General features: G+C 43.7%; 1 protein-coding gene across 1 annotated transcript in view; it reads right to left on the bottom strand.

Annotated features, from left to right (window-relative positions):
- LOC124776710 (serine/threonine-protein phosphatase 2B catalytic subunit 2-like) overlaps positions 1–26,505 on the bottom strand; it is a gene marked incomplete in the record, with an annotated part of 781,818 nt that overhangs the window by 88,701 nt on the left and 666,612 nt on the right.

Raw genomic sequence — 26,505 nt, 5'->3', positions numbered from 1 at the left:
TTATTACTTATTTAACGACAAAATTTTATGGGCCTTATTACAGTTTAATTCCCCCCCCCCCCCCCCCCCAACTTGGACTCCTACGTTAAGTGGGAGTGGGAGTACTAAAATTAGTGAGCATATGCCACGCACCACCAAAGTGTATCCAATATTAAACGTCCCTGGTCGCAAAGAATGAAGGAATTCTCTCTCGTCTTCTGTTGCAACAGATATAGTTCACTGTGTACAAAATGCAATAAAAGGAGCCGAAGTGGCCACAGCCTGATAGATCAAACGTGAGACCTCTATCCGACCCTGTGTTTCATTGCTGCATCGTAATCCTCATAGCTTTATAGGTCGTAAAAACCACCAAGTGTGTACGGTCTTCTAGGGATTACAACAGTCCTGTCAGATTTATTTGCTCCAAAGAGAGAGAGATAAAATAGCATTTACAGCGAGGCGAACTTTTATAACACTGAACCGCAGTTTTCAGCCTCTTCTGCGTATTTTGAACTGAATATTAATGCCAACTGAAAGCTTCTGTATGGAAAATATGAAGGCTATTTGTAGAGTTGCCTGAAGAATTACGTCCTCGATCACCAACAGCTCTTTAGCAGTCTCCACAAATGGTGTTCAAGCACTGTGGATGAAAATGTTAAACGAGTTTGGCTGTGATAAAAATCTTAGAGACATACTTACGAATGAAACTGCAAATCTAGCCGCTGCTAAAATGTAGTATGTTTCTTACCCTTTACCGTTGCCTCTTAGAACAAGGCAAGTGCATGCAAATAGCAAACATTTTGTAATAACTACGTGGGTGACCTGAATATCCGTGTTCCATAAGACAGCTGCCAGTAGCCAAACGGTTGGCCACTCCTCCGCTCGCAAAGATGGACTTTAATCATCAAGTCATTCGGATAAAAGATACCTTCTGTTGTCTCCGGTGCTGTGCGTAAGGTTCATCACAATATCATAGTAGCCAGACATGTTGTTAATGAATAGTGCGACCTATTCAACGCTCTACGTATTTCGTCCGGAAACGACGGCATCATGAGGGCTATGACTAACAACCAAATACAATTAAAGAAATAAATGATTCACGGGTAAAACTTTGGTTTCTAATGATTATACATTTTTGCCTTAAAGTAAGAAATTTTTTGACGACTCTTCCATGGGCACTATCAGCGCTTCAGGTACCTACGACTGCGTTGGGAAATCAAATTACGAAATCCTGAGTACGGCAGTGATTAGCACAATAGTTTTCGTAATTTGTAGAGACGCGGGGATATTGAAATTACAAACTTAAAGTTTAGTCAGAAGATTTATTATACCATAAAATCATCACTGTAAGTCTTTGTTCCGCTACTTATTAGTTTTTTTAATTTTTCATGACAACGTAAATTTTTCAAAATAAGCAAAAGTGTCGTAGTTATCTACGCCTTAAGGTGAAATAGAAATCGATATTCGAACCTCATGTTCCCTTACGAATCAATGAAGCCGTACCAATTTCCTGGATAATAATGGTAATACACTTGCTAGAAAAGCGGCAAGTTCGGTCAGAAAAGTCCTCCTTCGCGGATAGTGTTCAAGTTGCGCGACACATTGGCCTGAATGTCGGTCAGGTCACCGTGAATTTCTATACTGTGACGTTTTATGGTAGGATCACACCGATAACACGAATTCTCGTCAACCTCGGAGATTTTTTTCCAGGAAATAATTTCAGTATTTTGCATTTCAAGTCGCGACAGGCGTCCATGTGTAGTCGTTATTGGTCGGGAGTCAAGGTTCGCGTCACAAACTTTGCACACATTTCTCCCTTCGTGGAGTAAGTTGAATACTTCTCAAGATGTTGCTCCATTGCGATTTGTGACAAAACAACATTGCACGCTAACGCCGCACGCCTGCTCACGACTGACTGGTCGTTCACTGTTGTTGACAGCTGTTAGTTCAAGCTGGCACCGTAGTTTACGTCACGAATAAAATCAGCCTGTGAACCTTTTGGAAGGACGGTGTGCATATTCTTGAAACGTTTATCGAATACTGAATAACTTAGTATGGGCACAGAATCCCACTCGGGAAAAATAAGATTTAGTGTTGCACGAGGATGCTTTTTGAACCAGCTATCAGGTGCAATGGCATCAAGAAATCGAGTGTTACCATCGCAATCCGCACCCAGTGTAAAAAGCTACACCATTGTAGACAGAGGCGCCAGTCTAAAGGAGGGGGTCTGTGTGAACGCTTCGTGATGGAAGCTACGGTTGCGTAGCCGCTGCTTGTAGTATTGCGGGCGAGCGTGAGCCTCCAGTAACTGAATTCGAAAAAATTACCTCTAGCCAATGAGACGATGTTAGTATTCCGTTTCCTTTTTATGGATACAAACTTTCTCGTGTAAGTTACGGAAGTACTGATAGACTACACGGAGTTAGGGTCTCAATTTTTTCAGTATTCGCGGTTTTGTGTGTTCCAACTGTATCCAAAATCCACGTGGTGAGAGGAGCATTAGAATTTTATCTTTATGGGCGAAAAATGTTAACACTGTCTACAGTGGCCTTTGTGTAATACGAACAGTAACTTATTAATGAAACGTTAGTAGGATTTTTAAATCCGAACATTTCCAGCCTGAAGAAAGATTAGCAGCTGCATGAGGTTTTACTGTTTTTGTGTGTTTGATCAAAAGGAATTTAACATTTCATAAGAACTGAGTTTGCATTACTTTAATTAAAAATTTCTTCACTGTCACTTAGTTACATTAAGCAACAATTATCCAGCTAGTGAAAGATGTGATGTCAGACACCGCAATGAAAACCACAGGTAATTCTTCACGCCTTTTTCAGGTTGCCTGTATGAATAGTTTATAGCCTTTGTTGTGCAGAGAGAGAAGAATTTATGGAAGTGATGTAAAGTGAGCTAGATCCGAGAGTAGTAATTTTTAAAAAAATGTAATCCAACACCCCGCAACTACCAGTGACAGGGATTCAAAGTCATCGAAAACAGTTCCATTTCAGCCAAATTTTTTTACTAATGTTAACGAAGAAATGTTAAATTTTTCACAACTCTAAATAACGACAAGCTGTAAATCCACCAACAGTAACTTTGGCACTACAAATTATTACAACCTGCTAACTATCATCAAACTGTAGTGGAGTGCCGTGCAAAGTGGCCATGGCGGGTAAAGTAAGCTATTGTGATCCTGGGGGCTACAAGGTGCTGGAATGGTGTGGAAAATGTCGTAAATTATTCTCCTGGGATGGGCCAGTCATGAAGTCTAGCCAGTTTGCTGAGCCGCTTCTCAAAAGTTACAATAACCTTTGTGCATTTTAGTTCAAGAATGGTTCAAATGGCTCTGAGCACTATGGGACTTAACATCTGAGGTCATCAGTCCCCTAGGACTCAGAACTATTTAAACCTAACTAACCTAACTTCATCACACACATCCATGCCCGAGGCAGGATTCGAACCTGCGACGTAGTGGTCGCGCGGTTCCAGACTGAAGCGCCTATAACGGCTCGGCCACAACGGCTGGCGCACTTTAGTAACCGTGGTGTAAACTAAGTGGTCAGTTTGCGTATTTATTGTGGACAGGGCTTGAAAGTGTCATATCTTGACTCCATAATCCTACTTCAGTTATCGGAAGTTCGGCCATGGTACTAGAAGGTATACAGCTCTTGCGTAATGGCTAATATGAACTAAGTGGGTACCCCGGTGGTGGCTGCTGACCACTTTGTGTAGGGGTAAACCGTAAAAGCATCTTCCGGAAGAAGGGCTGTGCGGCGGTAAGTCCTCATAAGAGGATTCTAGAAGCGCAAAACAAAGAACGAGAAAAAAAAGAAAAAAAAAGATGGAAAAGCGGAAAGTAGCCGAAAAGAAAGCAGTAAAAGAGAGTTCGAAGAGCAGGAAGCCTGGTCCTAGAGCACTTCTTTTTGGCGTCAAGGATGAAGACAGAGAATGCATGTACTGCGAAGAAAAACAATTTAAAATTCAAGGCCAGAAGAACATTGGATTTAGTGCCAAATGGGCTCCCCCTAGGCTCACGAACTCTGTATAGTTGTTGAGGAACACTGTTTGACTTAGATTTGTAAAAGTTGTTTATAATGCAATTCTAATCATTTTTTACAATAAAATATATTTAGTTCTTTGTTAAAACTTTTTTATCCCTTATACATGTGAGTTTAAAACCAAGTGGCCTCTTTTCCCGCCCGTGTCTCTCCTACGTCTAATTCTCAAGTGTCAGAGACGAGCAACTTAAATTGGAAAGACCACATAGATAATATTGTGGGGAAGGTGATTTTTCGTGGCGAGATCTATTTACGAAATTTAAGTCACCAACTTTCTCTTCCGAATGCGAAAATATTTTGTTGACACCTACCCACGTAGGGAGAAACTGCCATCATAATAAAATAACAGAAATCAGAGCTCGAACGGAAAGATTTAGGTGTTCCTTTTTCCCACGCGTCATTTGAGAGTGGAATGGTAGAGTAGCAGTATGCAAATGGTTCGATGAACCCTCTGCCAGGCACTTAAGTGTGAATTGCAGAGTAACCATGTAGATGTAGACATTTCACCTATTATCTTGGTGACAAATTGAAAAAAATTTAACAAACGTTCATTATACTATTTGTCATTCCTCGAATAAAACCAAAGGGTGGAGATGACAAACAGAATGAAAAAAAAAAGTATGTACTATGTCGTGTGTCTGTAGACACGCTACTGAATAGTAACACAGTTCACTGAAGTGTCAAAATATTACTATACTGTTATAAGCACTACCGACTACACCAACGCTCAGCTTCTGCTGCATGACTATATCTGTGTCTGCACTAACTTTTTTATATTCTAGTTTCGCTCAGGTACCAAATCGATATGACGTCGTGACTTAAAACTGTATTTCCTCCCACACTTGCAATATTTGCCCTTGCAGGAACCATAATGACACCGTCGATGTATGATGCAGGTCTTTACGCTCTGCGAGCGAGACAGAACGTGCTCATTTTTAGCACTTCATACCGCAATACGGATGTTTTGATAGTCACTCTATGACTCATCTTTTCTAGACAGCCGCCTTCGCTCACAGATCGGTCGGATAGACCCTTATAACTGTTCTCAACTTATAGAACGTGAAATTGTTCCGTGTAGTTCAGTCGGTCCAAGCTCGACACTTCTTTCTAGTCACAACTCAATAAGCTTTTTCGAATCCTGCCTCCGTAGCGTCACCAAAGAATTAGGAAGAGCATGAATTAACCCTTAAATAGAAAATTACCGTTGCGCGAGCTGATAGATCGAATAAGTAATGTACAATATTTTCAAACGAACAGATTTCATATAAAGGGCCCAATGTTACAAACAATGAGGTACCAAATCAGCAATAATAATGCTATTTATTCTATACGGGGTAAATGGTTAAGATGCCAGTCCTTTCAGACACGCTTTGTTTTACGAGTCGTGATTTGTCCAGAATGTATCACCAGTTCTTACAATGTCTTCTACAAAGTTTGAGTCGTCTGGAGCATATCGCTTCGTACCACAAAAAATGGTTAACCGTTGTCAAAAGTCGCAGACTGACAACGTTGCTATTTCCGAAGAAAACCAACAATTTCAAAGACTTTACCACATCATAACCATATTATTATTATTACTATTATTTACTTACCGTTAATTCTCCTCCTGCAGCTATTCCTCTACAACGTTTTTCCGGGTAGTAGCTGTCTTAACAGCACCAAAAGCGAATTCACGATAAGATTAAAAATAATCCGCGACGTGTTCCCTGATCAAAGCCTTATGGAGTACAACAGAAGTTCTAACAATGTATAAGGTAACAACCTTGTTTGCTTTAATTCTACAGGAAGCGATACACATTCGTCAATGTTTCCTGTAATAGTTAAAAAACAAATGTGCCGAAGTTGACCGCAATTGCAAAGTTAGAACAACAGACTACTTAATTGTAAATAAATACTGCCACCTTCAGTAGCTTGAAAGGTACTCAGTTTTCATAGTTTCATATGGTAATATTTACGATGCCTGCCGTATTCAAAATACAGTTAGGTTCCACGTTCACAGAAGCAATGCTGTAGCATCAGCGAGCCTTCAGTATGGATTCAGAATATTTGTTAAAATTATTGCTTTACTTCCTCGAAACGTGTATTTTTCCTCATCGTTATTATAATGTTCTGAAAAATGCACTATAATTCTAACAGATATGAAGTTAGTAAAGTTCACACTCCTCAAGGATTATGCTATAGGTATGCCCTGGCTGGCCGACAGATGCCTAATAAAAAAAAATCTTAGGACTTGCCAGAAATCGAACGCAGGTCCCTCTGCACTGAAGGCAGTGGTGCTACCCATTCGGTTATGGAGGCGGCTGTCAATGTTCATTGCAGAGTTAACAGTAAGAGACTCCGGACAATGACATTTCCGTTATATTGCATCAGTTTTATCATAATATATTAAAGAAATGAAGTGTAAACGATTATAAATTTTAGATTCACACTTTGTAACTGTAACAATACTAAAACTGTTTCGCATACACTTGGCCTATGAGTTAGCAACACTCACAGTATGTGTGCGGCTTTGTTTACATATGAAGGGCTTATTTCAATAGTGGTACAAGTCCATTACCTCCACTTTTATGTCTATAATGCTTCTGAAATTAACGAGCAAGAAGCCATATGCTTGAATATTTCTGGTATCTCAACTGCAGATTTTTCAGCGCTCATTTAACTTTAGGGCTCTGTATCGCAATATGAACAAAAATGGACTTGTACCACTATTGAAATGAGCTCTTCATATCTAAGCTCACCGGACGAAGTATTATTCGCCCCTTAAAAGACCACACTGGTCGCTCTGGAACGTTGTAGATGGTGTAGAACGCGTAGACAGCCGCCATGTGACCTCCACCGTTGACCAAAGTCATGGCAGTGAAGTGGCGTGAGTGTGCCAGTCGATTGCGTGGAAACAACAATCTTACACGGATCGACGTGGGGACGTGACTGAATCACAGAGAGACTCTCCTGTGTTTGGATATGGCCATAATCACACCATAAATGCAGTTGCCCAGTTTGTTGGTGTACCGATGTGGACAGTCAACTATGTTTACAATCAGTGGACTATCACCCGTAGTTCAGGTAGAAGGTGCTTCTGTGAGCGTTTGGGTATGTTTTTAGTGCTATGACGAGGGCCAACTCGTTCACATTACCATTACATTAACCCCAATGTTTATACCAGCTTTCTTGGTGACCACATGTTTCTACATTTTCATCACGAGTATGATGCACACACTGCTTTTTTCCAAGATGACAGCATCGTGTTCACAGGCCTGCACGCTTATGTTCGTCGTTTGACAAACATTCAGGCACTAACACACCTCCACTGGCCCACTAAATCACCTGACATTAATTCCTTAGAAAATATCTGTTGTTATTTGGAGCAGTATGCGAAACGTAGCAACACACATCACCACAGTTTGGTAGACGACAGAGATTGTCGTCAATGCTCACATACATTGTTGATTGAAAACCGGTTTCCACATTTCTAGAGGACTCGTCATTGACTGGTAACGTCGGTAGGCAAATCCTGTGCGCTCACTGAGGCTCTACGCCAACAAGGGTACTAATAACCTCACTCCTGAGCGCCCCGAACACTCTCTCTCTCTCTCTCTCTCTCTCTCTCTCTCTCTCTGTATGTGTGTGTGTGTGTGTGTGTGTGTGTGTGTGTGTGTGTGTGTGTGTGTGTGTGTCCAATCAAACAACATGGCTGATATGAAAAATTTAGTTGCTCTACAGGATCTACTCATTAATGAGTGGCTTCATCTGGGTATGGAATACTAGAAGTATGTTGTAGCCACACTGCCACTGAATGTAAGCCATTATCAAGGTTAAAGGTATTGTTGCAGTATATTAGAGTGATATCTCCTTGGAGTGACTAATTTACTGTACTGTGTACTTACTAAGAGAGTAGAAGGACGCGTAATGCTTGTGCCTATTCAATTTAATTTTAAGACAGTAGATTCAACCAAATAAAATGTATAAGCTTCAATATCCTACATCCGAATGGCGTTCAACAAATAATGCACCTTTTTTTTCTGAAAGCAGGTTGGTTTTATTCGGGATTCCAATACACCATATTATTCTCCATTCTTTTGTGTATAAAACCTTATTTTTCAACATAATGTTCGTTAACTGCGATGCCACCTCGCTGTAAGGGCCTATATGCCCGCATGGTGCCACTCTACTGGTCGATGACGGAGCTCACGTCTTGCTGCACGAATAACCTCCCCGTCATCCACGTACTACTTCCTTCACTGGGTCAAACAGGTGGAAGCCAGAAGTTGCTGTAGGATCTATGAGAAAGAACAGCCCAATGAAGGTAAATGAGCTCCCCTCGGGAGTACCGGCTTGTGTGAGGCCTTGCGTTATCATAAAGAAGGATAAGTTCGTTCGGATTTTTGTGGCGACGAACACGCAGCAGTCGTTTCTTCAATTTCCTGAAGGTAGCATAATAGGCATCAGTTCATCGTTGTACCACGAGGAAGGACATGAAATAGAATAACCGCTCCAGAGTGCCAGCAGACAGTCGCCACGACTTTACATGCTGTGGGTACGGGAGGTGCTGTGGTATCACTCATGGGATTGTCATTCCGTTTTTGATTCGAACTATGTTTCATCGTCCTTCGATAAAAAATTGTCACGATCAGCGTCGTAACGAGCCAGCAGTTCCGCAAAGCAATGTTCCTTCATTGCTCTTTATGCTCTTCTACTAGGCGGCGAGAAACCCAGTGGATGGCCGGTCGGGGTGGCCGAGCGGTTCTAGGCGCTACAGTCTGGAACCGCGCGACCATTACGGTCGCAGGTTCGAATCCTGCCTCGGGCATGGATATGTGTGATGTCACTAGGTTAGTTCAAGTGTTCAAATGTGTATGATATCTTACGGGACTTAACTGCTAAGCTCATCAGTCCCTAAGTTTACACACTACATAACCTATATTATCCTCAGGACAAACACACACATCCATGCCCGAGGGAGGACTCGAACCTCCGCCGGGATCAGCCGCACAGTCCTTGACTGCAGCGCCAAGACCGCTCGGCTAATCCCGCGCGGCACACTAGGTTAGTTAGGTTTAAGTAGCTGTAAGTTCTAGGGGACTGATGACCTCAGGAGTTAAGTCCCATAGTGCTCAGAGCCAACCAAGTGGATGCAATGACTACCTCAAGCGGTGAACGAGTGTGTCAACACTACAGACAGAGACGTCCATTTGTGCAGCGAGGTGTTTGTTTGTGATCCGTCGATCACCTCGAATGAGAGTGTCCGCCCGTTCCAACACTGCAGGAGTCTTAGTTGCGTACGGCCCGCCGACACGCGGGAGGTCGGACAGGTTTTTGTAACCTTGTTGCGATGATGGCAGACGGCTCGCCTAAAGAATCAACGTGCTTCTGAGGCACTGCCATACCTCCAGAGATACTCTGCAAGCGCCTACGAATAAATACGTTGCTCTCGTTTCCCGCCAAAAGAACTCAATGACAGCTCTCTGGTTGGAACGCATCTCTGTTACGTATAGCACCGTCACCTATAGGTACTTCACGAAACTATCGGGGCTGAAGTTGAGATATTCCGCATTTTTCTCAACCGAAACTGGTCGAGACAAAATGTGCTGCTTTACTGACTGCCCCTCGTATTAGCACCACGAACAGACTTTTGAGGAGCAGAACGTAATAGGAGCGACCGCCGATGGACAGGAGAGGGGCGGCTGTCCGCTAGGCAGCGCGGCGCGGCACGACAGGTGGCGGCTGCGCGCGGCCTGTTATCTGGCGCGGCGCAGCAGGCGCCGACCGCCACCTCGGCTCGCCTGTCGCCCACCTGTATTGATCGCAGCTGAGCAGCGCCGCTCATCGGCGCCCGCCGCGGCTCATCCCGGCATTTCTGCTTGCTCCGGCGCTTCTCCGTCGACACACACGCGCCGTCTCGCATCCCCCCCCCTCCCTCCCATCTCACTTCGGACACATTAACTGTATTTGCGACGCGAGCCTAGTTACTGTCAGATACAGAGGACAGCAGTTACGACCTGCAATCACCAATGCAGCCGACATAGGTCTCCGCGACCTTTGACCCTTCCGACATGATTCTTTTGGTACTGTGGGCTTTTCCGAATGAAGACAAACTAGGACCAAAAAATTAAACAGTGGGGGCGTTTACCTGTAACAGGACTCCGGAAATATTAGAGAACTACACTACTGGCCATTAAAATTGCTACACCACGAAGATGACGTACTACAGACGCGAAATTTAACCGACAGGAAAAAGATGCTGTGATATGCAAATGATTAGCTTTTCAGAGCATTCACACAAGGTTGGCGCCGGTGGCGACACCTACAACGTGCTGACATGAGGAAAGTTTCCAACCGATTTCTCATACATAAACAGCAGTTGACCGGCGTTGCCTGGTGAAACGTTGTTGTGATGTCTCGTGTAACCAGGAGAAATGCGTGCCATCACGTTTCCGACTTTGATAAAGGTCGGATTGTAGCCTATGGCGATTGCGGTTTATCGTATACCGACATTGCTGCTCGCGTTGGTCGAGATCCAATGACTGTTAGCAGAATATGGAATCGGTGGCTTCAGGAGGGTCATACGGGACGCCGTGCTGGATTCCAACGACCTCGTATCACTAGCAGTCGAGATGACAGGCATCTTATCCGCATGGCTGTAACGGATCGTGCAGCCACGCCTGGATCCCTGAGTCAACAGATAGGGATATTTGCAAGACAACGACCATCTGCACGAACAGTTCGACGACGTTTGCAGTAGCATGGACTATCAGCTCGAAGATCACGGCTGCGGTTACCCTTGACGCTGCATCACGGACAGGAGCGCCTGCGATGGTGTACTCAACGACGAACCTGGCTGCACGAATGGCAAAACGTCATTTTCTCGGATGAATCCAGCTTCTGTTTACAGCATCGTGATGGTCGTATCCGTGTTTGGCGACATAGCGTTGAACGCACATTGGAAGCGTGTATTCGTCATCGCCATACTGGAGTATCACCCGGCGTGATGGTATGGGGTGCCATTGGTTACACGTCTCGGACACCTCTTGTTCGCATTGATGGCACTTTGAACAGTGGACGTTGCGTTTCAGATGTGTTACGACCCGTGGCTCTACCCTTCATTCGATCCCTGCGAAACCCTACATTTCAGCAGGATAATGCACGACCGCATTTTGTAGTAGGTTCTTTACGGCCCTTTCTGGATACAGAAAATGTTCTACTGCTGCCCCGGCTAGCACATTCTCCTGATCTCTCACCAACTGAAAACGTCTGGTCAATGGTGGCCGAGCAACTAGCTCGTCACAATACGCCAGTCACTACTCTTGATGAACTATGGTATCGTGTTGAAGCTGCACGGGCAGCTGTTCCTGTACACGCCATCCAAGCTCTGTTTGACTCAATGCCCGGGCGTATCAAGGCCGTTATTACGGCCAGAGGTGGTTGTTCGGAGTACTGATTTCTCAGGATCTATGCACCCAAATTGCGTGAAAATGTAATCACATGTCAGTTCTAGTATAATATATATGTCCAATGAATACCCGTGTATCATCTGCATATCCTCTTATTGTATCAATTTTAGTGGCCAGTAGTGTAGTTGTTTAATCAATAGTCTGACATGTAACATCTAATTAGGAAAACGCTAAAACCAGAAACTCGAACCTTGAATCAATTTTTTAAAAACATCTTCAGCAACATAAAAGTTACCGCAAGAATGATAGCCCATCTGTGCTACACCTGATTAGCCGCGAAGTCCCTTTGACTACACCGCTGGTCATTTAATTTACAGCACAATCAAAGCGGCAAAGCAACAAATGACGTATCACCACAAAGTGTACTACAGGTTTGGTTCTGCAACCGATCAACATTTCAGCGCAACCGTACAAAGCCGTTAGGAGTAACAACAGCTACATTTTGCGCATGAAGAACAATAAAGTAAACCATTTCTCATTCAGAAATAGCATCATTATGATGGTTCTCTGTGATAAATTGGTGCTATGCCTTCAACAAGAAACAGAAACGTCCACCAGCATGTGTTGGAATTCGACGTGGCGGGGCCGTTGTCAATCGAGACGGGGTTTATCGATCCGGAACACTGCTGGCCGCTTCGGTCTGGACCCCAAGATTGTCATCTGAAAGTAGAATATAGGATCTCCCAGAAGTGCTGCGAAAAACTTCGATGGGTTATAGGCGATGTTTTGAGGAACAAATCGAGGATAGGAACCACAGTCTGGAAACATCATTTAAAGACGCCACAGAGCGGAGACGTTATAGGCGCTGGGCGCCTGCCATTAGGCCACCCCTTCTACAGCAAACGTGATTTTGTACGCTGACGGGTCGTAGCCGGAACGACCTGCAAAGGTTATTTTATTCAGTTATCGCCACGGATTGTCACGATCGCCGGTGGAGAAGGTGCTAGCCGCTGTGCGGATAGCCCTTCTCTTCTACGAACGCAAGGCCCTGTCGCCTTGGTTGATTGCAGTTTCAACACTGTGTGATCGAAAGTATCCCGACATCCCCAAAAAACACGTTTCTCATATTATGTACATTGTGATGCCGCCTACTACCACGTACTCCATATCAGCGACATCAGTAGTCATTAGACATCGTGAGAGAGCAGAACGGGGCGTTCCGCTGAACTCACGGACTTCGGACGTGGTCAGGTGATTGGGTGGCACTTGCGTCAAACGTCTCTACGCGAGATTTCCACACTCCTAAACATATCTAGGTCCACTGTTTCCGATGAGATAGTGAAGTGGTAACGTGAAGGGACACGTACAGCACAAAAGCGTACAGGCCGACCTCGTCTGTTGACTGACAGAGACCGCTGACTGATGAAGAGGATCGTAATGTGCAACAGGCAGACGTCCATCCAGACCATCACACAGGAAATCCAAACTGCATCAGGATCCGCAGAAAGTACTATGACAGTTAGGCGGGAGGTGAGAAAACTTGGATTTAATGGTCGAGCGGCTGCTCGTAAGCCACACATCACGCCGGTAAATGCCAAACGACGCCTCGCTTGGTGTAAGGAGGGTAATCATTGGACGATTGAACAGTGGAATAACGTTGTGTGGAGTGACGAATCACTGTACACGATGTGGCGATCCGATGGCACTGTGTGGCTGTGGCGAATTACCGGTGAACGTCATATGCCAGCGTGCCAACAATAAAATTCGGAGGCGGTGGTGTTATGGTGTGTCGTGTTTTTCATGGAGGGGCTTGCACCCCTTGTTGTTTTGCGTGGCACTATCACAGCACAGGCCTACATTAACGAAGCACCTTCTTGCTTCCCATTGTTGAAGAGCAATTCGGGGATGGCGATTGCATCTTTCAACACGATGGAGCCCTGTTCATACATCGCTCCTCAGCCTGCTTGGTGTGACCTATACTTTATATACTGAATCTGCGTTGATTACTTCTAACCATTTCCCCACGTGGATTCTTTTCTACGAAGTACTGATATATGTCCAAAATCGCTACGTATCTGCGCTCTGACAAAGGCAAATACTGTTACAATAACATAATAGTGTTCAGAAATATGTACTACGGCGTTTCAAATGAAGGACGAATCAGAGTCTTGCAACTTCATGTGAGATGCATACTAAACTATGGAATGGAAGATACTATCAAGGAATGGAAGGCACTCGAGCACTCCGTCGAATTCATTCTTCTGGCCTCCAATTTGCTCATCACACAACAATACTGGCTATAACTGGAGGGTCGCAAACTCAGTGTGGCTGGTGAACCGCATACACTCCTTTCTGTCAGCATGGAAGCGCAAGGAACTATTATACTGCGACACGAGAGGTGGGAGACAATGCACAATATAAATTATAGGGTTTTTTCCCTTACCGTGTGATGCTTTTCATGTCCACAGTGGCTTCTAATATAAACAGTTACACGTGTTCTGGGTATTTAGAGATTTCCAAGCTTCGCCCAACTGATTCAACAGATTGCAAATATCTGCATAAATTACAGAATTGTCTTTCATGACAGACCTGAATGTTTCAGTCTTTTGTTGGCTTCAAGGTTCTAAAGGTTGCGGGTGGGCACGTTTCTTATATTTACCCCCTTCGTCAGTGCCTCAAGGAGATCTCCTTTGGTGCTGAATGCTTTGTATGTAAACTGTCCCGCACAGTGTCTTCACCGGAATCAGTTTCCAGAGTCTCCAAATCTGATAGCGTCCCCTGTTTTTGCGTCGAAAATTAGTGCAGTCGAGCTGCGCTATGAAGCCTCGATGCTCGACCGCTACCTACACGTACACTGTAAATGTAGTAATTCTGAGTATCTTTATCCACACTCAGTCGAGTGTTCCCTTAGCATGATGGAAAAACAGTTGCAGCTTTCTTTATTGCAGCCTATTTCGACTCTTTTATCTTCATCACATACCACTATTAATGCTATAACAACAGCACATACTACAACAACGAACAACAAAACTATTACAAGAGTAAAAAGGGCTTACTAGTAATACGACCACCTTGATTCTTCGACAGCAAGTACAGTCTTATGTTACTACATCTAATACTTCTACTACGATTACTTATGATGATGATAGGGTTCCTGGTCATAAGAGAACAGTTATGCTTTGTACTACATTGTGCAGCTTTACTGTTTTTCTTCCCTCCATTATGAGATGGACTCACTCACTCACTCACTCACTCTAGTACTATCGGAATGTATCTGGTTTGTCTGTACCATCAGCACCAGCTCCGCCACGCTGTCAATTCCAGGAATATCTTGCTGCCCCAAGTTGCAAGGCGAGGAGCGCATCCTTTATCTTTCATTGATTCTTTTCAGTTTTTTCCTGTCCGCATTGGTGATTTCACTCCATTCTACCTTTCCCGAGCCAAGCGATCGTAGAGCTATCGGACCGCGTTCTCGCCTGAGCTGTGGTGTCTTGATAATATTTGCTTCTTGCTTATTCTCCTATTCTGAGACAGAAATAGCTAGACGATTCAGAGCACCAAAGTCAGCTTTCACTCTAGTTGTAAACAGTTTAACCTCTCAAAGCCTGTCTAGCACTCACTGCTTTATCTTCATCTTGGAGACTTTCCTGTAGGACATGATCCGGTGTGCCCATGTCGCCACACTAACAGCTTGTCATCACCCTTTTACCGATTCTATTCAGATATTAGGTACATAGGATATGACCTACGTCCGGAGAGGTAGTAGACCAGTCCACATCTTGGCCCATAATATGTTATTTGAGGCATGTCGTTGTAAACAGTTTAACCTCTCAAAGCCTGTCTAGCACTCACTGCTTTATCTTCATCTTGGAGACTTTCCTGTAGGACATGATCCGGTGTGCCCATGTCGCCACACTAACAGCTTGTCATCACCCTTTTACCGATTCTATTCAGATATTAGGTACATAGGATATGACCTACGTCCGGAGAGGTAGTAGACCAGTCCACATCTTGGCCCATAATATGTTATTTGAGGCATGTCGTTTATATCAGAGAGAAATTTGAGTGAGGAATTCGACATCTGCTACCATGCTGTAAATATTATATACTTTATTGCTAACGGATTTGTTGGTGGTTTCCCAAGAATTTTCTGTGTTTTTCGTACAGTTTTTACTTCAGCCAACAGATGGTAACACTTTTCTTTATTTGTAGTCCAAGCGATATATATATTCCTGACAGTTAACAGTAAACTGACAGGAGTGTATATGCGACTTACCTGATTTTCAAGATATTGTCAGAATTTGGTTTTGTCACATTCCAGGTTTTATTATTGTTGCTTTTGTGTACTAAAGTGTCTTCTGTAAGAAATATGCGTTTTTAAACCAACAGATACTATCACTTTTCTTTACAGTCGATGATGGTTGAAATAACCGAAACAAGCCAAGAATAAATTTAATATATGCAGCTTATGACCAATAAAAACTATTTTCTATGAACATCTCGTAGCTGTAGCTAGTTACCTACACAAATTTTCAAGACAAGATAACTGTGAAAACTATCGCACGATCAGCTTAACATCTCATGCACCAAGTTGTTGATAAGAACAATATATGGAAGAACGAAAAAGAAAATAGAGGAACTGTTGGCGGAAGATCAGTTTGGCTAAAGGAAAACTAAAGACACTACAGAGTCAGTTTTGTGCTACACTTGATAATGGAAGCAAGACATCTGAAAAATCAAGAGATGTTCGTTGAATTTGTTGATCTGCAAACAGGTTTGACAATGTAACATGTTGCAAGAAGTTCGAAATTATCAGGAAAATATGACTAAGCTACAGGGAACGACGGGTAACATGCAAAATGTACAAGAACCAAGAAATAGCAAAAAGGATGTAGGATCAAGTAAGAAGTGCTCGGAATAAAAAGGGCGTAAGACGGGGATGCAGTGTTTTATCCCTACTGTCCAATCTATACACTGAAGAAGCAATGTCGTAAGGGAGTTTAAAATTGAAGGTGAAAGGATACCAGTGGTAAGACTCGCTGATGATAATGCAACCCACGGCGAAAGTGAGGAAGAATTGCAGGACCTTTACAATGGAATGAACACACACTATGGACTGAGAATAAACGAAGAAAGAGTAAAGTAATGAGGAGTAGCAGAAACGAGACTAGCTGCGAACTTAACTTGAAAGTTGGTGGTCACGAAGCAGGCAAAGTTAAGAAATTCTTTTACCTTGGTCACAACATAATTCATGACGGACGAGGCAGGGAGAACAAAAATAGTAGACTAGCACAGCCCAAGCGGGCAGACCCGGCAAAAATGGTCTATTAGTATCACACATTGGCCTCAATTTGAAGAATAAATTTCTGATAATGTACGTTTGGAATACATCATTGTATGGTAGTGAAACACGGACTGTGGGAATACAGTGAATGAAGAGAATAAAAGCGTTTGATATGTGGGGCCATTGGAAATTAGATGCCCTGATAAAATAAAATAAAAAAGTCGGAGGTCCTCCGCAGAATCGGCGAAGCTGTGTACAGTAAAAATGCAGCGGAAACAGAGATCTGAATACATAACCAAATAAGTGAGGATGCAAGTGCTACTCTCGAATGAAGAATGTGGTACAGGAGATGGAGTCGTGGCGGGCGGCACTAAACCAGACAGAAGACTGATGAGAAAAAGAAACCCTGAAGTCATGTGCTGTCAACGATTCGATCAATTCAAAAAGACGTCACGAGCTTTATAGATGTTCCCAAAAATGTAATGGGATGAATGCCAGGTGTACCGATATGAAATGAGCGTTAACATACAAATGTGTCGATTGGGAACATTTGTTGTGAACGAGCCTTAATTTTTTTTTTGTTTGGTTGGTATGATATCTGTCAAAGATATTTAGTATACATCATGTCATGGAACAAACAACATCGTATGTTTTCATCGTGTTAACAATGTCGAATTTTGTACCAGAAAGTGATGATTTGCGGAAAGCATTAATTTTTTGTTTTCATTTGAAAAAAAAAAAAAGTGCTGCAGAGTCGCATCGAGTGCTTGTCGAGGCACATGGTGATCATGCTCTATCATAAGCAACATGCAAAAGATGGTTTCAACGGTTCAGAAATAATGATTTTGATGTAATAAATGAAGAATGTGGAAGACCACCAAAAAAGTTCGAAGACACCGAATTGCAAGCAATATTGGATGATGATGATACTTTGAGTCAGATGCAAGTGGCAGCAATGCTAAATGTTGCACAACAAACAGTTTCTGACGGTTTGAAAGCTATGGGAAAGATCCAAAAGTGTGTGTGCCACAGGAAATGAATGAAAGACCGATGGAAAACCGAAAAACCATTTGTCAAAAATGGCTCTGAGCACTATGGGACTCAACTGCTGAGGTCATTAGTCCCCTAGAACTTAGAACTAGTTAAACCTAACTAACCTAAGGACATCACAAACATTCATGCCCGAGGCAGGATTCGAACCTGCGACCGTAGCGGTCTTGCGGTTCCAGACTGCAGCGCCTTTAACCGCACGGCCACTTCGGCCGGCCAACCATGTCAAGTTTTGCTTGAAAGACATGATAGAAAGTCAATTTTGCGTCGAGTTGTTACTGGCGATGAAAAATGGATTTATTTTAAGAATCCTAAATGGGAAAATCATGGGTTAATCTGGGACAACCATCAACATCGGCTGCAAAACCGGATTGATTCGGCAAGAAGACAATGTTCTGTGTTTGGTGGGTTCAGAAAGGTGTGGTGTATCATGAGCTTCTACAACTCGGTGAAACTGTGAATACTAATCGCTGCAGACAACAAATGATCAATTTGAACTATGCATTGATCGAAAAAAGACCAAAATGGGCCGGAATAGGCCAGAAGACATGGCAAATTAATTTTTTTTACACGACAATGCACCTGCACACAAAGCAAAACTAGCTCAGGATACAATCAAAACACTTGGCTGGGAGCTCCTACCCCACCCGCCGTATTCACCAGACTTGGCCCCTTCCGACTACCATTTGTTTTCATCAATGGGACACGCATTGGCTGAGGAACACTTCGATTCCTACGAAGAAGTAGAAAAATTGGGTGTCTGATTGATTTGCTTCAAAAGACGAACATTTCTATTGGCGTGGTGTCCATAAATTGCCAGAAAGGTGGTCAAAATGTATAGAAAGCAATGGTCAGTACTTTGAACAAAATGTTTTTACTTTTCAATTCAAAATTAGTGTTTCATTTTCACAAAAAAAAGAAAAAAAACGCTCATTTCATACCGGTACACCTGGTATAATTCCTCTGAACGTGCATAAAGATGAAACTTCCTGGCAGATTAAAACTGTGTGCCGGACCGAGACTCGAACTCGGGACCTTTGCCTTTCGCGGGAAAGTGCTCTACCAACTGAGCTACCCAAGCACGACTCACGCCCCGTCCTCACAGCTTTACTTCTGCCAGTACCTCGTCTCCTACCTTCCAAACTTTACAGAAGCTCTCCTGTTCTGCACGGTTCGCAGGAGAGCTTCTGTAAAGTTTGGAAGGTAGGAGACGAGGTACTGGCAGAAGTAAAGCTGTGAGGACGGGGGCGTGAGTTGTGCTTGGGTGACTCAGTTGGTAGAGCACTTGCCCGCGAAAGGCAAAGGTCCCGCGTTCGAGTCTCGGTCCGGCACACAGTTTTAATCTGCCAGTAAGTTTCATATCAGCGCACACTCCGCTGCAGAGTGAAAATCTCATTCTGTGCATAAAGATGTTTTGCTTGCGTATCTTCTGTTTTATTCATTGTATGGCCATATAACCCGACTTTCTAGGAACTCCATCTAGGGGTACGTGCCCATTCCTATGACAACGTCCTCCTCACGGTATCTTTTGGGACCATCGCAGAAGAGCAAATAGAGCAACATGCGACATGTAGGGAGCACGGCAGAGCAGGTAAAGAACGCCGCCCGCTGCCGCCAGCCAGGTCTCCGAAGTTACGAGCGTGGGACATGCGAGGCGATAAGCACTAGCCGCCATCTAAACGAGCATCGTGCGATGACGTGTTTAAAGAGCTGTTGCATGGCCGACCGCCGCGGCTATTAATACGCCGGCGAATCAGCCGACTAAAGCCCTTTCCAGAAACTCGAGTAACAGCCACTGTACAAAAAACAATACAGAACACTCCGCTAGAAAAGTTCCCGAACCCTGATACGCCATTTGGATCGCAATGGCGAAATGAGCCACACGAGGTTGCCCGCCGAACGAGTGTAAACCGGGCCACGTCGTGAGGTGGAGGGGACTCGCAGCGTTGACGTCCGACAAGACAAGCCCCCGGTGGAGATGGAGTGCCGGACTGGGCCGACCGGCCCGCCCAGGTCTCCGGTGCTTTCTCCTCCATTGACATTTCTTTCAGGCAGCAACCTACGGCAGCCGAACGGTCATTTCTCACCGGATCGAAGGACGGCAAAGCTCCACTGGGGAGCGGCGAAGATAACTCAGCCGGAGAGATCCGCCCGCACCATCGACTGTATTGATCCACAACAGGTAACAGCGTTGTTCCGTGAATGATAACTTCGTTTGCTGGTCGGTGCCCATCCCCACACAGCACTTTTGAATTCGTCTCTGACACAAGAACAACTTGACACAGCTGACTAAGTTTGCAGAAGTACAAAATTATTACCAATTTTATTTAACGAAGCACTCGTTTTCGACGCTAGCAGTAGACATTAAATCTAAAATCTATTATATAACGTACTACGTACGAATATAAGTTAAATCAGTTTTTGCATTAAAAATTTATACTTACTGCCAAAACGTTCAAATGATTTCACAGAAAAATACTACAAGCATACTTTGTGAGGTGTCACAGTATCAGGAAGATATGCAAAAAACCGCATAAAAACGTTTCTGACAACCATGCTGATCAACACGCCAACATTAACCGAAGTTAGCAGAAGAGAAGAACTACAGTCGCGCAAAAACGTTCGTTTTGTGGCAGAAGTTTCCGCTTTCTCCGCCCGTGAGCAACAGTTACCAAGCCAATAAAGACAACAGTCGCTGAGGAAGTTTATATCGCATTCCATTCACATCACTGTTGCATTAGCGTAGTGACACCTCAGAGCCAAGTTTCACCAACGCGTACCATGTGCCAATGCTATTTAGAGGTAATGTTAGCTTTTGATGGTCAAAAGTTGCCTCCAACGAGAAATCAACGGGCTGGCTGACATGATTCAGAGAAACAGTTGAGCAATCGTGTACGTGTTCCGTAGGTAATCTACTCAAAACACACACACACACACACACACACACACACACACACACACACACTATTATCAGTATTTACAACTAGGGCTGTGAACAAAAATCTGCAGACTATAGCCAAGAGAGCGCGTAAATGGGAGGAATTCTGCGTCTTTCAGTTGGTTTCAGACTACGGTCAGGAAAACCAGTGTACCTGTTACCTTTTTCTTTTCATTTTTCCCTTGCCTTCCTGAACTTCCTGTCGTCGTACTGTATGTGAATGGCCTGGAATGCTCTCTAAAACCGGCTAGTCATCAAGCGAACATCTGAGAAGTGTCCCGCTCTTTTTGTGCTAATTTATTGTCCGAAAACAATTCAAGCAATGATATACGTAGACGAATAAAAGCTTTTAGTAGTATGCCCCCTTCCACCCTGCATGGACACCTTACCCGCCCATAACTAACAGACTGGAATATCCGAGGAACATTCCTCTATTGGTATCGTTCCGCTGAGGGAAATAGTACAAAATTTCACTGAAGCGCCAAAGAAACTGGTATAGGCACGCGTATTCAAATACAGCGATATGTAAACAAGTTGAATACGGAGCTGCGGTCGGCAACGCCTATATCAGACAACAAATGTTTGTCGCAGTTGTTATATCTGTTACTGCTGCTACAATGGCAGGTTAATCAAGATTTAAGTGAGTTTGAACGTAGTGTTATAGCCGCCGCACGAGCGATGGAACATAGCATCTCCAAGGCAGCGAAGCCGACAACGCTGCGGCTGGAAGATCCTTCAAGAACGGGCCCAACGACGATTTGAATCGAAAGTTCAACTTAACAGAAGTATACACCCTCTGCAAACTGCTGCAAATTTCAGTGCTGGGCCATCAACAAGTGTCAGCGTGCGAACCATTCAACGAAACATCAACGATATGAGCTTTCAGAGCCGAAGGCCACTCGTGTACCCTTTAAGACTGCACGACACAAAGCTCGCCTGGGCCCGTCAACACCGACATTGGACTGCTGATGACTGGAAACATGTTGCCTGGTCGGACGAGTCTTGTTTCAAACTACATCGAGCGGATGGACGTGTACGGATATGGAGACAACCTCATGAATCCATGGACCCGACATGTCAGCAGAGGACTCTTCAAGCTGGTGGAGGCTCTGTAATGGTGTGGGGCGTGTGCAGTTGGAGTGATATGGGTCCCCTGATACGTCTAGATACGACTGACAGGTGAAACGTACGTAAGCATCCTGTCTTATCACCTGCATCCATTCATGTCCATTGTGCATTCCGACGGACTTGGGCGATTCCAGCAGGACAATGCGACATCCCGCACGCCCACAATTGCTACATAGTGGCTCCAGGAACACTCTACTGAGGTTAAATACTTCCGCTGATCACCAAACTCCCCTAACATGAACATTAATGAGCATATCTGGAATATCTTGCAGCGTGCTGTTCAGAAATCGCCATCCCCCTCGAACTCTTACGGATTTATGGACAGCCCCGCAGGACTCATGGTTATCAATTCCCTCCAACGCTCCTTCAGACATTAGTCGAGCCCATGCTACGTGTGTTGCGGCACTTCTGCGTGCTCGTGGGGGCCCTATGCGATATTAGGCAGGTTTGCCAGTTTCTTTCCAGTGTAGTTCCTGTTTTCGCGGAAGTCCATGAATATTGCGTTTATGGACGAAGAGAATCACGCTCCTATCCGCTTCTTTATCGACGCTGTAGAGTGGTTGAACATGACACTGAAAAATGCTGCTACTGTCGTCATGGCGATAGTGATCAGGAATTCCTATCATGGCACCCAATTCCACTTGCTCAATGCTACAAGATTTCTTTACGCTAGTTTATATGAATGATTCAGCGCCTGCATTACCTCTAAAGTGAGACGCCGCCCCCCCCCCCCCCCCGCCCCACCATACACACACACACACACACACACACACACACACACATCCCTGAGTACTTGCATCGACAGTACCTCCGAACAACTGGGTGCCACGTCAAGTGTTAGGAGGAATTTCACCATAGTTTAAGTCCAAACAAGCTACACGAAAAACAATTAGCACTTTACCAAGAAGTTTGATATATTCTCTATATGATTGCAGAACTTTAATATTACGTCCAAAGAATAAATCTCAGACTTCAATCATCTGTTATGTATTACAAAAAATATTTATCGGTAGCATGTGTATGTTCTGTTCAACAAGTTTAACATTTGCCATCGTTACCTTAACTTCTTTTCGTCTGAAAGACTTTGGCACCTAATACCAATTCCTTATTTGTCCCGTGAGTTCTAAGGCAGATTCAAACGATATGATGTGGTTGTGTATGACCATACCTTTAACAATGTGTTACACCGTTTACAAGGCTGTAAGTGCCCTATCACTGTGGAGTCGGGAAATAAATTTATAATTTCATTCCAGTTTCTTGTATCTGGGTATCTTCATTAGATGAAAGTATTTTCTATTATCAAATACTAGCTGACAAACTCCGCACTGCCCGAGTATTCATTTTGCCAATTTTCTAAGAGAAACGAAACCTAGTTCGTACTCCCTCAATAGACGCTACGTGAGATGATCCCGACTGTTTCTGTATTCTGGGCGCAGGTGATTCACGTCTCCATGGCAATCTCTCTTCATAGGTCTATAAACGACTATTGTTCTCGCCTACAGTCGTTTGCGCTTCGCAGTTAACAGCTTTCAAAAGCGCTGCCAGGTGTCAGGGATTTCCTTCAGCTGAATGGATTGTGGGAGTGTCTTCGTAGTAAACATTAAATGTGCTCCAACTTGACACATGATGAGGCATTTTTTCAAGCATCTCACTGTTCATGACGTTATCTCTCTTTAACTATGTGTCCTACAATGATATATCTGTGTACGTACATTCAGCGACAAATGTAGGTACTGTTTGCAAAACGGGTTGCGGCTAGACTTAGTAGCGAAGAAGTAATAAATTTAAATGTCATGCACAACACGGTCGTTTCTCACCTATCTCGGTGTTATGACGTCGTACCTTCTCATCTATGATAAGTGGGTGGTTCTTACCCCCACAGCGATTGTTGCCTGACAATAAGGAACGAGTGTACTTGTTGCGAACATTGACTAACTTTTCTGTCTTGTGAAAATATTAATGCTCTGTTCTCCCATCTGTTGTACATGAGCCGGCCGGGGTGGCCGAGCGGTTCTAGGTGCTAAAGTCTGGAACCACGCGACCGCTACGGTGGCTGGTTCGAATCCTGCCTCGGGCATGGATGTGTGTGATGTCCTTAGGTTAGTTAGGTTTAAGTAGTTCTAAGTCTAGGGGACTGATGACCTCAGAAGTTAAGTCCCGTAGTGCTCAGAGCCATTTGAACCAATTTGTTGTACATGAACGTTTAGCTGAATTGTTGTTACGACATGGTACAGGGTACACGTTGTATTTTACAATGAAATACACCCCTCCTCACCAACGGCTGCACTTTAAGGCACTCCACAACAGCTCTTCGCGCTTATAGAATCTTGTGTAATTTTGGTCTTTTTAAGCTGCGAATTCTATCAGCTTTCATTTTCTGTTGTTGGCTGTAAGACATTGCTCTGTCCTACTTCATCTCTCCTGAGACCCGTTGGTTGCAGTGAACACAGTTATCGAAAATATCTTGAAATTAGCTTTTCTTTACTGGTTCTGGCAGTAAAACATACCTGAAACCATCCTGTCTACATTGCCAGATGACAGTTCCGCTTGCTGGCTTTATTGCATCACATATCATATATTAATTTTAGTGTGCACTGGCAAACTGTAACATATGCCAAGTTATTTTAAGTGATGCACTTGTTCTGACGAAGACTACGGCGGCGCACCAACACGGCCACCCACCTACCCACTACTGTTGCTTGCCACAGACTATTCGTTGTCCTCCCTCGCGTTCTCATTCCAGCGTAACCTTCAAGGAACATACTATATTGTAAAAAAAGAGAATTCCTAAGGGATCAAACTGCTTAGCTCATCGGTCCCTAGACTTACACACTACTTAAACTACCTTAAACTAGCTTATGCTAAGAACAACACACACACACACGCACACACACACACACACACACACACACACACACACACACACACACGTCCGAGGGAGGACTCTAACCTCCGGCGGGAGGGTCCTATCTTGTCACTACAGTTCCTCGATAGCCTCAATGTTCTCATTCTATGTTATGCCTGCTCGTCGAACAATAGCACTAAGCGTTCTTAATGTAAATCAGTATCTCATATAGCAATGTTTAAAAGTTAAAAAAAAAATATTCGCACACCTGTAACAGAGAGACAATCAGACATTCCGTCGTCGTCTTTGGAAACTTGGCTACGAAGTTAGCTCTAGCGATACAATTTGCCAACTTTCGCATGTGGCAAGTAACTATATACACACATCTGCGTTGTCACAGTTTAAAAGCTTTTAGCTGCCGCCGTTGTCGCTGCTCAATCGCAACCATGGTATCCTGAAGTTTGTCATAACGAGTCTGTGAAAGTAGCAGCAGTAGGTATTTGAATGTGATCCACGTGGAACATTAGACACTTTACACTCTGTATTCGCTTGGAGCGTGATCGACGTCTTAGTAGCTATAAGACTGCAATCATTTAACTTTCATGCTGACGGAAGAGAGATATAAAACATTATTTCAGAAAACTATCGAAAAAATAATAATTAGTCGCAGAGTTTAACACTGACACACGAAGTTACGTAAATAACAGTAAATATTAAGTAACAGTAAATAGTAAATAACAGTAAACATTCTCCACAAGAATTTCCCTGACTAATTATGTAACTGCCATTAACCAGTTACTGTTTACACAGAGCAACGATCTCTTTGCTTCAGATACAAATTAACCGCTTAAAGTTACGTTCGAGTTTCTTTATTAAGGCCGCGTGGTCTCGGGCGCCTCGCCACGGTTCGCGCGGCTCCCTCTGTCGGAGGTTCGAGTCCTCCCTAGGGCATGGGTATGTGTGTGTGTTGTCCTTAGTGTAAGATAGTTTAAGTTAGATTAAGTAGTGTGTAAGCCTAGGGACCAATGACCTCAGTAGTTTGGCCCCATAGGAAGTTACCTAAAATTTCCAAGTTTTCTTCTCTATTAATTATGCTTCTACTGTTTTATTTGTGCTGAAAATGGTAGCACTTTCTGAAGGTGAGAAAACCACTTAGGATTACAGGCGCACACATTACTCTTGATATAATGTTTCGAAGAGCTCCATATTTGTCTAGTGGCGGTGACGAGAAGCGATCTCATGAATGTGCAGCATCAGGACGAAGTTCTTAGACGCCTCATAACTTGGGATCACATTAAATTTGCCGAGAAAGCCTGCAGAATTAACGAATCATTAGCTAACTGAAAGCAGCCATACCGTCTAGCTCTCGTTTTACTCTTAACTTCACACCCGTGCATATAGTAATTTTCAAGTTTCTAGTACTATAAGAATTCCCCGAAGTAACTACACCTATACGCGCCAGAATGGAGTAGGACAGTCTGTGTGAACGTTTTTAGAAATTACTGTACAGTAAAAATTACTACTAAGAATCAACATTTAGAAGCATAACAAAGGAATTATGCCGTACGCTGTGTACTGGTGCTTCTACCGTTATATGAATGAAAGCACTGACTTTGAACCCTGGTCGATTCCAAGACGAACGTAATACTTCGATGGTGTCAGCATTTCAGTCTTAACCAACCACTGCTGGAGCTTCCTCCGACGCGGCAGTGGGCAGTCGTGCAGATAGTGATGCGCTCAGCAAGAATACTGGACACGCGAGGTTTCTTTTTTCCCTCTGATTAAAATCGTTTACGCTTGGAATAATAGTCACAGTGACTTTTTTAAAATGTTTAAGA

Source organism: Schistocerca piceifrons, chromosome 2 (genome assembly GCF_021461385.2).
Source record: "Schistocerca piceifrons isolate TAMUIC-IGC-003096 chromosome 2, iqSchPice1.1, whole genome shotgun sequence".
In the NCBI taxonomy this organism is placed as follows: Eukaryota; Metazoa; Arthropoda; class Insecta; order Orthoptera; family Acrididae; genus Schistocerca; species Schistocerca piceifrons.
Note: the sequence above shows the minus strand (reverse complement) of the source record. Positions and strands in the feature narration are given on the sequence as shown.